Source organism: Mastigoproctus giganteus, chromosome 13 (genome assembly GCF_048544385.1).
Source record: "Mastigoproctus giganteus isolate SK-2022 chromosome 13, ASM4854438v1, whole genome shotgun sequence".
Taxonomy (NCBI): domain Eukaryota; kingdom Metazoa; phylum Arthropoda; class Arachnida; order Uropygi; family Thelyphonidae; genus Mastigoproctus; species Mastigoproctus giganteus.
Window position 1 is genome coordinate 157,929,228 of NC_143587.1, and position 14,574 is coordinate 157,943,801.

Here is a 14,574-nt window from a genome sequence, read left to right on the forward strand (position 1 = left end):
CCCTCACCAGAAAGAGATCTGAATTCAAATTGTTTTTTTTTTTTTTTTTTTTTTTTTTACAAATTCAAATTAACCTGGTTAAATATTTTCTGACACTTAGCATTGCCATGAAAAAATTCTTTAAATGTCAAGTCAAGAATGACTAGGACAGACTTGTTATATTTCATGCTTTCTTGTGCATTTGTCAGTTCCCTGACCAAATACCACTATCAATCAATTCTCTTCTTTCATAATAATGCCTGGTAGGTTCTCGCACTTAAAGTGATAAAACTGATGCCACAAAACTACTATTTTTTTTAAAATTTATCCTTAACAATACCAAGAAGTACTAAAAAGTTGTCCAAAAAAATTTCAAAACTGAAAAGGATGCACTGTGAACTGATGAAATTTGTGTGACCTCAGGATCTATAGAAATATTTTTCAATGGGAACTTGTGTACTAGGTATTCACAATCAGCAATAATATACTTTTTTATAGAACAAAAGAACAGAATTTTCCATATTTTAAACTATCAAAGACTTTGCAGCAGAAATTCTTTTGACTAAGTCGGAATTATTCTTCTGGTTTGGTCCGCTTTGGTAATCAACTTTCAAAATAGAATTGTAAGATTTTAAAAACTGTTGGTATAACAGATTTGCACATACCATTCTACGACATATCAAGGTGTAATGACCTGAATACATGGATGCGAGGTACACTGGATTGAAGAGCTACTTGCAGATTTAAAAATACTGGCAAAAATTTAAGAGAAACACGCAAACTGCTTTATCCAAGCCAGAAGAAATAAATGTAAACAGAACATTATCATGCACAAGTGAGAAGAATATGCCTAGAATCAACAACTTGCTCAGCATGTTGAAAAAAGTCGAAAGTTAGGATTAAATTTGAAAGTGTCTACAATCCTGCCCAGACACGACAGGAGGGAGTATATGATGAGAGCCTTGTCAATCAATTCAGCACTGGAGAGATTGTGCAAGGCTCATTGAGTAGAATTCTTCTCAGCATGGTCTGTGCTTGTTAACAGGAGAGGTTGCTTCTAAAGGGATGGGATACACTTAAATAGAAAGGGTGCAAGAATATTTTCTGATGCTATGAGGCAATGTTAGGTCAGTTAGAAAACTGCTAGCTTGGGGGTAGGGATTCACAGACTAACATATTAACAGTAGTCACAGGGATTGTTTCTACTGGAATGAGCAGCATCCTGGAAAGCAAGTTGCTGGCGATTTCAAGAACTGCTGGGAGTCATAATGAAACAAGAAAAATAAATGGGCTGTGTCAGGGAAACTAAGATTAAGAACAGGTGCATGTATACTTGCAAGTACACCAATGCTATAAATATAGTAAATAAATTTGATGTGCTGGTCAAAACATCAAAGGCAGATATTACTCAGATATCAGAGACATGGTATCACACAGATATAAGGAATGCAGAATTGGAATTTGAGAAGAAGGATAGAAAGGGAGGGGATATTATGCTGTTAGTTAAGAAACACAAACATTCCTGACCAAATCTAAGGCACAGCCTTAGATTTGGTCAGGAATCAGAGATGTGATGTCACACAGATATAACAAATGCAGAATTGGAATTTGAGGGATATAATGTGTACAGAAAGGACAGACAGGAAAGGGGTGTTATGCTATTAGTTAAGAACACAAAATCTAAAGCAGTGCATCCAGTTGACAATGGTGGACACTACAATGTTGAGTCAGTTTGTGTGACATATGCACTGGTAAAGCAAAAATGAGGGCAGGACTATGGTTACAGGCCTAATGACTCTGATGAGTACAATGAACAACTATACAGAGAAATAGAGTGGGCCAGTAAATCAGAATGTCATATAATGGGGATTTTAACTCCCAGATATTGCCTGGAACTTGTGGGTTGGTCACTTGCACGCTAGCAAGACTTTTGTGGATTTATTGGATGATTGTTTTCTACAGCAGCACGTTCGAGAGGCGACTAGAGGGAGTAATACTCTTGATCTGGTTATCAGCAGTGATAATTTAATCAAGCAAATTTCTAGCATTTTGTCAAATACTAGAATTTGACAAACTTTAACAGGGAGCTAAATGATTTTGTAATAAATGACAGGAAATTGGAAGACTTAAACATAAAAAGGCAACTTGGAAGGAGAGAATCTACCCAATTATTCAATTCTTCATTATGAAAAGAATGCGAGTCACAGAAGAAATGAGTGCTCTCCCCAGAAACAAATGTAACTGGGAGCTTGTCAGGGATTCAAGTATCTTGTTGTTGTTGTTGTTTAGGTTTTTAGGAGCATTAGCAACTAAGGCCATATTGCTCCAGGATATGTGGTGGTCATTCCTTGACCTTTCCGCATCCTCCGTATTTGGTGGTGATGTGCTTGAACCCCGGTCTAATCAAGAAGCGTGTGCTACGCATTGCTGCTCCTTCCCACTTTTGGCTACGGAGGCACCCAAGTATCTTGTGAACTGTCAAGTAGTAGTAGTAGTGGCATATGATGCAAGAAAGCAAGTGTATGAGCTTATGCAGCATCATCCAAAAAAATATAATAATAAAAATAAAAAAATAACACCATTCCCTCCAATTGCCTGTCCAGTTCCTCTTTAAATTTATTCAACTTATCAACTTCCACAACGACAGATGGAAGTTTGTTCCAGAAATTAACCACCCGCTGGCTAAAGGCAAATTTCCGCACATCTATTCTACATCTGTCCTTTCTTAATTTGAATTTATGCCCCCTTAGGTTCGTAATCTGAACAAGTGGAAGGATCCCATCAGAATTCAGCGTCCTCAACCAATTCAAGGCCTTATACACCTCAATCAGATCACCGTGCAGGTGCCTAGTCTCCAGCCACTGCAATTTGCAGAACTTAAGCCTCTCTTGGTAAGAGGATCCCTTCATTCCCCTCACCAATCTTGTTGACCTTCTCTGTACACGCTCAAGTAAATCTACATCCTTCCTCCAGACCTGTACGCAGTACTCAAGGCATGGCCTGACCATTGTCTTATACATAGGGACAATCACCTCCTTTTCCCTGCTAGCAAAATTCCTATATATCATTGACAAAACCCCATGACCTGCCCTGGAAGCCTATCTGCATTGCTCAGAAAACTTCATATCTGACTGCACAATTACTCCCAGGTCTTTTTCATTTTCTACCACCTTAAGTGTAGTACCACACAGTTGGTACGTTTCTCTGGGGTTACTTCTACCCATATGCAGTACTTTGCACTTGTCAAGGTTAAACTTCAGTTGCCACTTCTTAGCCCATCTGCCCAAATTATCTAGATCCTGTTGCAGTAGCACACAGCCATTACTGTCATTAACAACCCTGCCAACCTTTGTATCATCTGCAAACTTCGACATTAAGCCTGATATACCTTCATCAATATCATTGATAAATATACAAAACAACAATGGACCCAACACCAAACCCTGTGGGACTCCACTAATAAAATTAGTCCACGAAGAGCAGCACCCACCCTGTCTTCTCCCACTTAACCATCCTTTTATCCATTGTAGCAACTTACCCTCAATACCATTCTGCTCCAATTTGTACAATAGTCTTCCATGCGCAACAGTGTCAAAAGCTTTCCTAAAATCCAAATATATGATATCAAAATTATTTTTTGCATCCAGTTCCTTTGTAACCACATCATAATATCCTATCAAATTTGTCAGACAAGACTTTCCCTTAACAAACCCATGCTGTGTCTGAATTATTGCTGCAGTCTTGTCTAGATGATCCTGCAATGCATCTTTAACCAGTGACTCCATTATTTTACCCAGGACAGAAGTTAAACTAACTGGTCTGTAATTACCCGTGTCACCCTTCGATCACCCTTTGTGAATTGGGGATACATTTGCACATCTCCAGTCTGTGGGAACATCCCCCGATTCCAATGATGCTCTCATAATCATGGCTAAGGGTTTGCTTAGTTGTTTTGCCGTCTCCTTTAATATAACTGGGTAGATCCCATCCACCCCAGGTGCTTTTCTTATGTTTAAATTCAACAATTTCTCCTCCACTTTGCTCTCAGTTATTACAAAATCATTAAGCACCCTGCTACAATGATAACCTTCTGCCATTTTCAAACCTTAATAATTCCTCATGTGTGAATGTAGATGCAAAATACTCATTCAGTTTGTTTGCTATCTGAGCAGGATCATCAACAGTGGAACCATCGATATCAAGTGGACCAATCAGATTCATCCCCTTCCTTTTAGAGTTTATATAAGTAAAGAAATCCTTGCTGTTTTTCTTAGCAGCTTTTGCCAAGAATTTTCGTAATCTGCCTTTGCCTGCCTAACCTCTTTTGTGACCTGATTACAGACTAGCTTATATCTGCCATAGGCTTCTGAGTCGCTTGATAATTTATATGCATCCCATGCATTTTTCTTCTCTGTTACGAGTCTCATTAGTTCATTAGATAACCATGTAGGCCTAAACCTTGAACAATATTTCTTAATAGGTATGAAACTTTTAGAAACTCCACGATTAATTCCTTGAATGTTTCCCACTTAGAATTTACTGATGGTAATATTATCAGTTGATCCCACTGTACAGAATTTAAAAACTGTCGGAGACCACTGTACTCACCTTTACGGAAGCAAAAACCCTTTCCTTTACCCCTGATGGTAATTAAATCTTTAAGTAAATCCCACATCAGTACACTGTGATCACTGCCACCTTGTGGTTCCTTTATCTGCAAATTCTTAATACACGAATGATCACTGCTGATAACCAGATCAAGAGTATTACTTTCTCTGGTTGCCTCTCGAACATGCTGATGCAGAAAACAATCATCCAATAAATCAACAAAAGTCTGACTAGTGTGTGAGTGACCAACCCACAAGCTCCAGTCAATATCTGTGAAGTTAAAATCCCCCATTATAAGACATTCCGATTTACTAGCCCACTATTTCTCTGTACAATTGTTCATTGTACTCATTAGACCTATAACACACTCCTACTCTTATTTTTCCTTTCGCAGTGCTTATGTCACACCAAACTGACTCAACAGTGCACTGTTCATCTATATCAACTGGATGCACTTCTTTTAATTTTATGTTTTTCTTAATTAACAGCATAACACCTCCTCCATTTCTATCCTGTCTATCCTTTCTATACACATTGTACTCCCCAAATTCCAGTTCAGTATTCCTTATATCTGTGTGACACCACGTCTCTGCTACCCCAACAATTCCGCCTTTGATGTCTTGACCAACACTTCAAATTCATCAAATTTATTTTCTATACTTCTAGCATTGGTATACATGCAAGCATACATGCTCCTATTCCTAGTTACCCTAACACATCCCATATACCCACCTATTTCAGGATGACTGCCATCCGTTCCTGAAACCCCCAACACCCCTCGCTCCAGGTCACTACTTATTCTAATAGAAGTTGTGCAAGAATCACCTTCACCTCTGCCTACGGCTACTGTTAATCTATTAGTCCTTGTATCCCCCAAGCTATTAGTTTTCCGACCCACCTAACACTGCCTCGATAGCATCAGCAAATATTCTTGCACCCTTTCTATTTAAGTGTATCCTATCCCTGTAGAAGCAGTCTCTCCTGTTAACAAGTACAGTCATGGCTGAAAAAAAATTCTATCCCTTGAGCCTTGCACAATCTTTCCAGGGCCAAATTGATCGACAAGGCTCTCATCATATACTCCCTTCTATCGTGTCTGGGCAGAATTGCAGACACTTTCAAATTCAACCCTAATGCACCGCGATTCCCGTTCCAGAAAAGAATAGTCAAGTACATACCACTCTGGTTGAAGGTGATCTAGTTTTAATGGGAGACTATTGTCAGGGAAACGGGTAATATTTTTTTAAATAAAAAAAAGGTGGGTCATAACCAGGGAGTGTTTGCCAAAAGCAACAATTGATGACATTACCAACAGATTGTCAGTTAGGGGGGTGGGGTAAAGAGAGCATTAATATTCATGTGGGGACTAATGACATTAAATGAATATGGACTGACCATTTGTTGGATAAATATAGGAGACCATGCTGAAAAAAATGCTGTTAGGTCAAAATGTGTATGCAATTCTGCCCAGACACACAGGAGGGATTATATGCTGAAAGCTTTGTGGATTAACGCTCAAGACTTCAGGGAATCTGCAAGGGTCTATGGTGGGGGGGGGGATTATCAGTTTGGCCCCACACATAAGTGAAAGGAATCTATTTTGTAGAGATGGCATTCAATTGAACAAATGAGGTGGAAGATTTTTGCCAGTATCATTGATGATACCTCAACAGTTCGGGGAAACTGCTAGTTAAGGAGAAAAAAGGATAATACAGAGCTGCATTTATCTGATGATATGTGTCAAATGATTATATGTGCTTGCACTCACTTCGAGAATTCTTTTTCATTGCCACAACATCTGATGTTGGCAGGATGTTCTGAGAGAGTAGCAACATTTCAAATGAGTAGGATGATAAACATAAGGAAACAAGCTTAAATAACTGCAATGGATGTGTCACAGTAGTAAACTATAGAATAATTAAAAAAAAAACAAAAAAAAAAAACAGCATTATCAACCCACTGCAGGATGGAAGCCTCCTCAACAATTCATGTTGAGGGAAATGGAATACTCAGTGTTAACTGTGTGTACAGTAAATGTTAGGAGTGTTGTCAATAAAATGGCTAAATCTGAACTGTATAGGACAACTAATTCTGACATAACAGGGCTAACAGAAACCTGGTGTCAGCAGGAAATTGGGGGTGATGAGTTCCACTATGGTATGTATAATGTATTTAGGAAAGATAGGGAAGGTAGGAGGGGGGGTGTCAAGCTTTTTTTATCAAAAGAGCATGCCTGAGTGAGAAAAGCTTTTGCTTTCTTTTCCAAGACCTGGTTCTGGCACATAGAAAGAAACTATGCCAGCAGAGAAACTGTGCATGCGAGTTAGCTGGAAGCAAAAGATATAATGATAGTGAAAGTAATATACAGAGATTAAAGATACTGATGAAGGTACATCCGGCTTAAGGTCTAAATTTGCAGATGATACAAAGGTTGGCAGGGTAGTTAATGACAGTTAATCAAGGTATGCTACTGAAACAGGATCTAAAAAAGTTAGACAGTTGGGCTGAAAAATGGCAATCGGGGTTTAACATTGACAAATGCAAAGTACTGCACATGGGTAGCAGTAATCCCAGATTAACATACCAGCTGTGTGGTATCATACTCATGGAAGTGGAAATGAAAAAGACCTGGGGGATAATTGTGCAGTCAGATATTCTCTGAGCAGTGCAGACAGGCTGCCAAGACAATGGGCCTTTGTCTATAATATATAGGAATTTTGCTAGCAAGGAAATGGAGGTGATTATTCCAATATATAAGGCAATGATCAGGCTGGTTGGTTGTTTTGGGTTTTATTGGCGCATCAGCGACTAAGGCTATAATGTGCCAGAACCAGGTCTTGGAAAAGAAAAGATTTATATTTCAGTGACCTAAAAAATTAGGTCACTACGTCAAGGTGTATAGAAATAAGGATATGTAAAAAGTTTATAAAGACAGTAACTTTTAAATACATGTAAAAATATTTAAACATGTTAAATAGCAAAATAACTGATAAATTTGCATTGTCAGATAAAATCTGACTGAGTGTATAAGGCTCAGTCAAGATGGTGGAACACCAGTGTCAGTGCAGAAATTAGAAGACAGAGAACCAGTTACCATCACACCCACAGTGAGAAAACTGGATACACAATTACAAAAAAAAAAAAAAAAAAAAAACACAACACAGTTGGCAAACCTAAAATGGAAGCATATTTAGAATAAATTTATGATAAACATGTTGAAAAGCTTTTAAAATGTCTAGAACAACTGCCTGAGTTTTAGCAAAATTTTCATTGAATTTTAGATGGGTAACTTAAACCAGTATACCACCTGTGGATCAATGCTGACAGAATCCATACTGGCGATCATTGATCAGATGGAAGATTCCTGGACAATTCAGCAGTCGATGAATTTCTCCATTATTCTGGAAAGAGTAGAAATAAGTGCAATGGGACGGATTTGTCACCCCTTTAAGGAACTGGCTGGATATGGACAAATTTTTACACAGAAGTGAAAAGACCAGTGAATAAAGGAAGTGTAAAAAGTTGACACAGACAGGAGCACAAGTTTTTAGAACAAGTGGGGCAATATCATCACGACCTGGTGCCTTCTTGGCATCAAAACTGTTCAAAATTCTTCTGCCATCGTTTTGAAGGAAGATCACAGCAGGCACTGAATGGAGTGTCCTGGGAATGGTAGGAGGTGGTTTACCAAGATCATCAATATGCAAGTTAGAAGAAAAATAGGATGTTAGCAGGGCAGCTTTATCTTTAGATGAGGTGGCAGTAGAATCATCTGGTTTTGATAGAGGTGGGAGTAGAGATGAGCAAAAGTGATCAAGGGCTTTAGCAAGAGACCAAAATGTTCGACTACCATTTGGCCATTAAGTTTTCTACTCTTAGCCTATTCAAAATCTAATTGGACTGATTAATAACTGCTTTACAATTGTTGTGAGCTTTGGTGTAGGCAGAAAATGAACCTGGAGATTTGCATCCAAATCTCCAGGTTCCAAATGGGATATGCAACATTCTTATCTTGAACAGCATTGGAAAACCAAGGTTTAAGTAAAGGATGAGATTTTAAGGTGGACTGTGAAATAAAGGATTTCATCCCTACAGGAATAAATTCACTGACACAATCCAAGCAAATATTGACATTAGAAGACTTAAAACACAAATTGAACCAAGGAAAAGAAATCTCACAGGTCATCCCATCTTGCTTGTAATGCCAAACAACAAGTTGTGATCTCAAGTGCCTAGAAAACCACATACTTGGAAGGGTTGTTTGTGAGAAAAAGATCAAGAGTGCAGGCTCTGTGGTTAGGATCATCTGGTATTCTGGTAAGTAAATGAACAATCTGCATGAGGTCATTAATAGTTGCAAAAGTCAAAGGACATCTTGACCAGCGGAGGTCTTTGTGACTAGAAAACGGATGCCAGGTGGAGTTGTGAACATTAAAGTCACAAACAAAAATTAGCATTAGTAGAGGCATATGATGCAAGAAAGCAAGCTTATTCAGCATCAGCCAAAAAAAAAAAAAAAAAAAAAAAACACCACTCCCATTTCACCCCTCCGTTCGCTCGAAATACCTGTCCAGTTGAGCCTTAAATTTGTTTAGGCTATCAACTTCAACAACAAGTGATGGAAGTCGGTTCCACCAACCAACCACCCGCTGGCCAAAGGCAAATTTCCGCACATCTATCCGACATCCGTCCTTCCTCAATTTGAATTTATGCCCTCTGAGGTGATTATTCTGAGCAAGATGAAGAATCCCATTGGCATTGAGCATGCTCAAACCATTCAAAGCCTTATACACCTCTATCAGATCACCTCGCTGGTGCCTAGTCTCCAGACTCTGTAATTTGCAAAACTTAAGCCTTTCTTCGTAAGAGCAACCCTTTGTTTCATTCACTAATCTTGTTGCCCTTCTCTGTACCCGTTCCAGCAGCTCTACATCCTTCTTGAAATGAGGCCTCCAGACCTGTATACAGTACTCAAGATGTGGCCTAACCATTGCCTTATACAAGGGAATAATCACCTCCTTATCCCTGCTAGAAAAATTCCTGTATATCATTGACAAGACACCATGAGCTACTCTTGCAGCTCGTCTGCACTGCTCAGAGAACTTCATATCTGCCTGCACAATTACCCCCAGGTCCTTTTCATTCTCCACCACTGTCAGTGTAGTACAGCAGAGTTGATACGTTGCTCTGGGGTTACTGTTTCCCATATGTAGTACTTTACATTTGTCAATGTTAAACTTCATTTGCCACCTCTCAGCCCATCTGTTCAACCTTTCCAGATCCTGTTGCAGCGGCATAGCGTCAGTGGTGTCCTTAACAACCCTGCCAACCTTTGTATCATCTGCAAACTTGGACATTAAACTTGATATCCCATCATCAATATCATTCATAAACACCGAAAACAACAACGGACCCAACACTGAACCCTGAGGAACTCCACTAATAACATTAGTAAACGTTGAGCAGTGTCCATTGATTACCACTCTCTGTCTTCTGCCACTCAACCATCCCCTTATCCATAGCAGCAATTTACCTCCAATGCCACACTGCTCCAATTTGTGCAGCAGTCTTCCATGTGCAACAGTATCAAAAGCCTTTCTAAGATCCAAATATATAATATCAAAGTTATTCCCTGCATCCAGTTCTTTTGTGACTACATCATAGTATCCAATCAAATTGGTCAGGCAAGACTTGCCCTTAACAAAACCATGCTGCATCTGAGCTATAACTGAATTCTTGTCTAGATGATCCTGCAGTGCTTCTTTAAACAGTGCCTCCATTAATTTACCTGGAACAGAAGTTAAACTAACAGTTCTATAATTACTTGTGTCAGCCTTTGATCCCCCTTTGTGAATTGGGGTTACATTTGCACATCTCCAGTCTATGGGTACCTCCTCTGAGTCCAAAGAAGCTCTCATAATTATGGCTAGGGGTTTGCTTACTTCCTTTGCTGCCTCCTTTAATATAACTGGATAGATCCCATCCACCCCAGGTGCCTTTTTTATGTTTATCCTCAACAATCTCTCCTCCACTTTCCTCTCAGTTATTACAAAATCATCCAGCTCACTGCCAATGTTTACTTTACCTACATCATTCTCCTTCCTGAATAACTCCTCATGCGTGAATGTAGATGAAAAATACTCGTTTAGATTGTTAGCCACCTGAGCAGGATCCTCAACTGTTGAACCATCAATATCCAGTGGACCAATCTGATTCATCCCTTTCCTTCTTGATTTTAAATAGGTAAAGAACTCTTTTCTGTTTTTCTTTGCATCCTTTGCCGAGGATTTTTTGTAGTCTGCCTTTGCCTGCCTAATCTCCTTTGTGACTTGGTTACAGACCAACTTATATCTATCATAGGCTTCCATGTCACCCATTAATTTGTATGTATCCCATGCATTTTTCTTCTCTGCCACATGTCTCATTAGTTCATCTGACAACCATTTAGGCCTAAACCTTGAACAATATTTCTTAGTTGGTATGTAAAGCCTGGTAGCCTCCAAGATTAGTTCCTTGAATGCTTCCCATTTTGAGTTTGCTGTTGGTAACATCATCAATTGGTCCCACTGTATAGAATTTAAATACTGTCTCAGACCATCATAGTCACCTTTACGAAAACAAAAACCCTTCCCTTTACCTCTGATGGTAGTTACCTCCTTGAGTAAATCCCACTTCAACACACTGTGATCACTGCCACCTAGTGGTTCATTTATCTGCAGATTCTTAATGCATGAAGAATCACTACTGATAATCAGATCAAGAGTATTGCTCCCTCTTGTTGCCTCACGAACATGCTGATGTAGAAAACAATCATCCAATAAATCCACAAAAGCCTTGCTAGTGTGCGAGTGACCAACCCACAAATTCCAGTCAATATCTGGGAAATTAAAATCCCCCATTATAAGACTCTTTGATTTTCTGGCCCACTCTATTTCCCTGTACAATATCTTATTATACTCATCAGAGTCATTAGGCCTATAGCACACTCCTACTCTCAATTTTGATTTCCCTATGCTTATGTCACACCAAACTGACTCGACACTGCCCTGTCCATCGATGTCGACTGGCTTTCCTTGGACTTTATGTGTTTCTTAACTAATAGCATAACCCCTCCTCCCCTCCTGTCCCGTCTATCCTTTCTATACACATTGTATTCCCCAAATTCCAGTTCCGCATTCCTTATATCTGTGTGACACCACGTCTCTGATATCCCAACAATATCTGCCTTTGATGTTTTGAGCAATACCTCAAATTCATCAAATTTATTTACCAAACTCCTAGCATTGGTGTACACGCAGGTATACATGCACCTGTTTCTATTCTTGGCTACCCTAACACAACCCATGTGTTTACTTGTACCACAATGACTCCCAGCAGTCTCTGAAATATCCTGCATCTTGTTTTTCAGGCTTCTGCTCATTTCAATAGAAGCAGTGCAAGAATCACTTCCACCTCTGCCAGTGGCTACTGTTAATCTATTAGTCCTTGTATCCCCCCCAACTAGCAGTTTTCCGACCCACCTAACTCTGCCTCGATAGCATCAGCAAAAATTCTTGCACCCTTTCTATTTAAATGTATCCCATCCCTGTAGAAGCAATCTCTCCTGTTAACAAGTACAGTCCTCAGTTTTAGGTAATTACCTCAGTTTTAGGAAAGTTTGACAGAAGAAAGTCAAGTTTCAAAGAGAAGAAGTGTTAAGAGTTCCAAGCAATTAGTAGAAATGAGAGAACAATAGAGGCAACAGATGAATTTGACAGAATGGGAAAGAAATTTTAAGCCAGACAAGATCGAAAAGAGAAGATTGCAAATTTGTAAATCTCTCACAACATAAGAGTGGACTTATGTATACCACCTTTGAAGCAAAAGGAGTCATACAGTGAACATTTAGGACAAGTGAGATGAGCAATGGTACAATTAACTGACAATTGGGATTCTTCCAGAAAATGTACATCTGGTTTCATCGCCATGCCGAGCCATTTTAGTATCCGAGGCAAGAATGAAAAATTGCACCCTGCTGTTAACAATGGCAATTATTTAATTTTTCTTTTGGCACCCCTTTCAGCTTTTCACCTGAGGCAAGAGCCTCCTTTGCCTCACCCCCAGCATGGCCCTGTCCAGTTTGGCAGACTGTAAATGGAAATTATTAAGTTTGGAACTGAGACCAAGTATATCTGTGAAATGAATGAGGAAGTGTTTAGGAGGTTTATATCTTTTCGCAGAATTTTTCCTTTTAGTTTGAGTATTCGTGACATATTCGGTAGCACGAAAAGGTGGGGAACATGTACGAAGAAATGAAATTTTTAGATATGGTGACCACGTGGCAAGAACATACCCAGCTTCTGGACATAACGTGGCTTTTCCAAGCCATCAATAGATCTTTTCCTATGGGTGCAACTTCCCTAACAATGCCTATTGTTTTTGTTCTTCCATAACTGTACTTTTTTTTTTTTGGCTATTTTACCATCAGGAGATGTACAAGGTGTGGTAATAAAATTCCCGGGACTGTTGCAATAAAAAGAACACAAAATGAAGGAGCTCAAAAATGGTTTTATTTTCATTCAAAGTAATCACCACCTGGCAGAATGAACTTATTACACCATTCTAAAAGTTTCTGAGAAGAGTGGCTACATCTTTATGCCCTTAATATCCCGGAATGTAGTAGTAATAGAGGCATGTGATAAAGAAAGCAAGCATGTGAGCTTATGTAGAATCAGCAAAAAAAAAAAAAAAAAAAAAATCAAACAATTTCACACAACAACTCCCTCTAAACATTTGTTCAGAGCTATCAACTTCCACGACAGATGGAAGTTTGTTCCAGCAATTAACTACCTGTTGCCTAAAAGCAAATTTCCACACATCTATTCTACAACTGTCTTTCCTCAATTTGAATTTATGCCCCCTCAGGTTCGTAATCTGAGCAAGCAGAAGAATCCCATCAGAATTCGGCATGCTCAACCCATTCAAAGCCTTATACATCTCAATCAGACCAACTCGCAGGTGCCTAGTCTCCAGCCGCTGCAATTTGCAGAACTAAGCCTTTCTTGGTAAGAGGACCCCTTTGACCCCCTCAACAATCTTGTTGCCCTTCTCTGTACACGCTCAAGCAACTCAACATCTTTTCTAATATGAGGCCTCCACACCTGCATGCAGTACTCAAGGCGTGGCATGACAATTGCCTTATACAAAGGGATAATCACTTCCTTTTCATTACTACCAAAATAAAATTCCTGTATATCATTGACAATACCCCATGACCTGCTCTGGCAGCCTGTCTGCATTGCTGAGAAAACTTCATATCTGACTGCACAATTACTCCCAGGTCTTTTTCAATTTTCTACCAACCTAAGTATCATACCACAGAATTGGTACGTTCCTCTCAGGTTACTTCTGCCCACATGCAATACTTTACATTTGTCAATGTTAAACTTCAGTTGCCACTTCTCGGCCCATCTGCCCAAATTTTCTAGATCATGTTGCAGCAGCACACTGCTATTACTGTCATTAACAACCTTACCAATCTATGTATCATCTGCAAACTTTGGCACTAAGCCTGATATACCTTCATCGATATCATTGATAAATATACAAAACAATAGTGGGCCTAATACCGAACCCTGCGCGACTCCACTAATAACATTAGCCCACGAAGAGCAGCATCCATTAATTATTACTGTCTTCTCCCACTCAACCACCTTTTTATCCATTGTAGTAAACTTACCCTTAATATCATGCTGCTCCAGTTTGTACAGTAGTCTTCCATATGCAACAGTATCAAAAGCTTTCCTGAAATCCAAGTATATGATATTAAAATTATTTTTTGCATCTAGTTCCTTTGTAACCACATCAATCAAATTTGTCAGACAAGACTCCCTTAACAAACCCATGCTGTGTCTGAATTATTGCTGCAGTTTTGTCTAGATGATCCTGCAATGCATCTTTAACCAATGATTCCATTATTTTACCCATAACAGAAGTTAAATTTGCACA

The 14,574-nt window shown here is 39.2% G+C and overlaps 1 protein-coding gene across 3 annotated transcripts in view; it reads right to left on the bottom strand.

The window, feature by feature from the left end:
- Window positions 1–14,574, bottom strand: part of LOC150076549 (sphingomyelin phosphodiesterase 4) — a 324,202-nt gene that overhangs the window by 163,798 nt on the left and 145,830 nt on the right. The gene's annotated exons all lie outside the window — the stretch shown is intronic.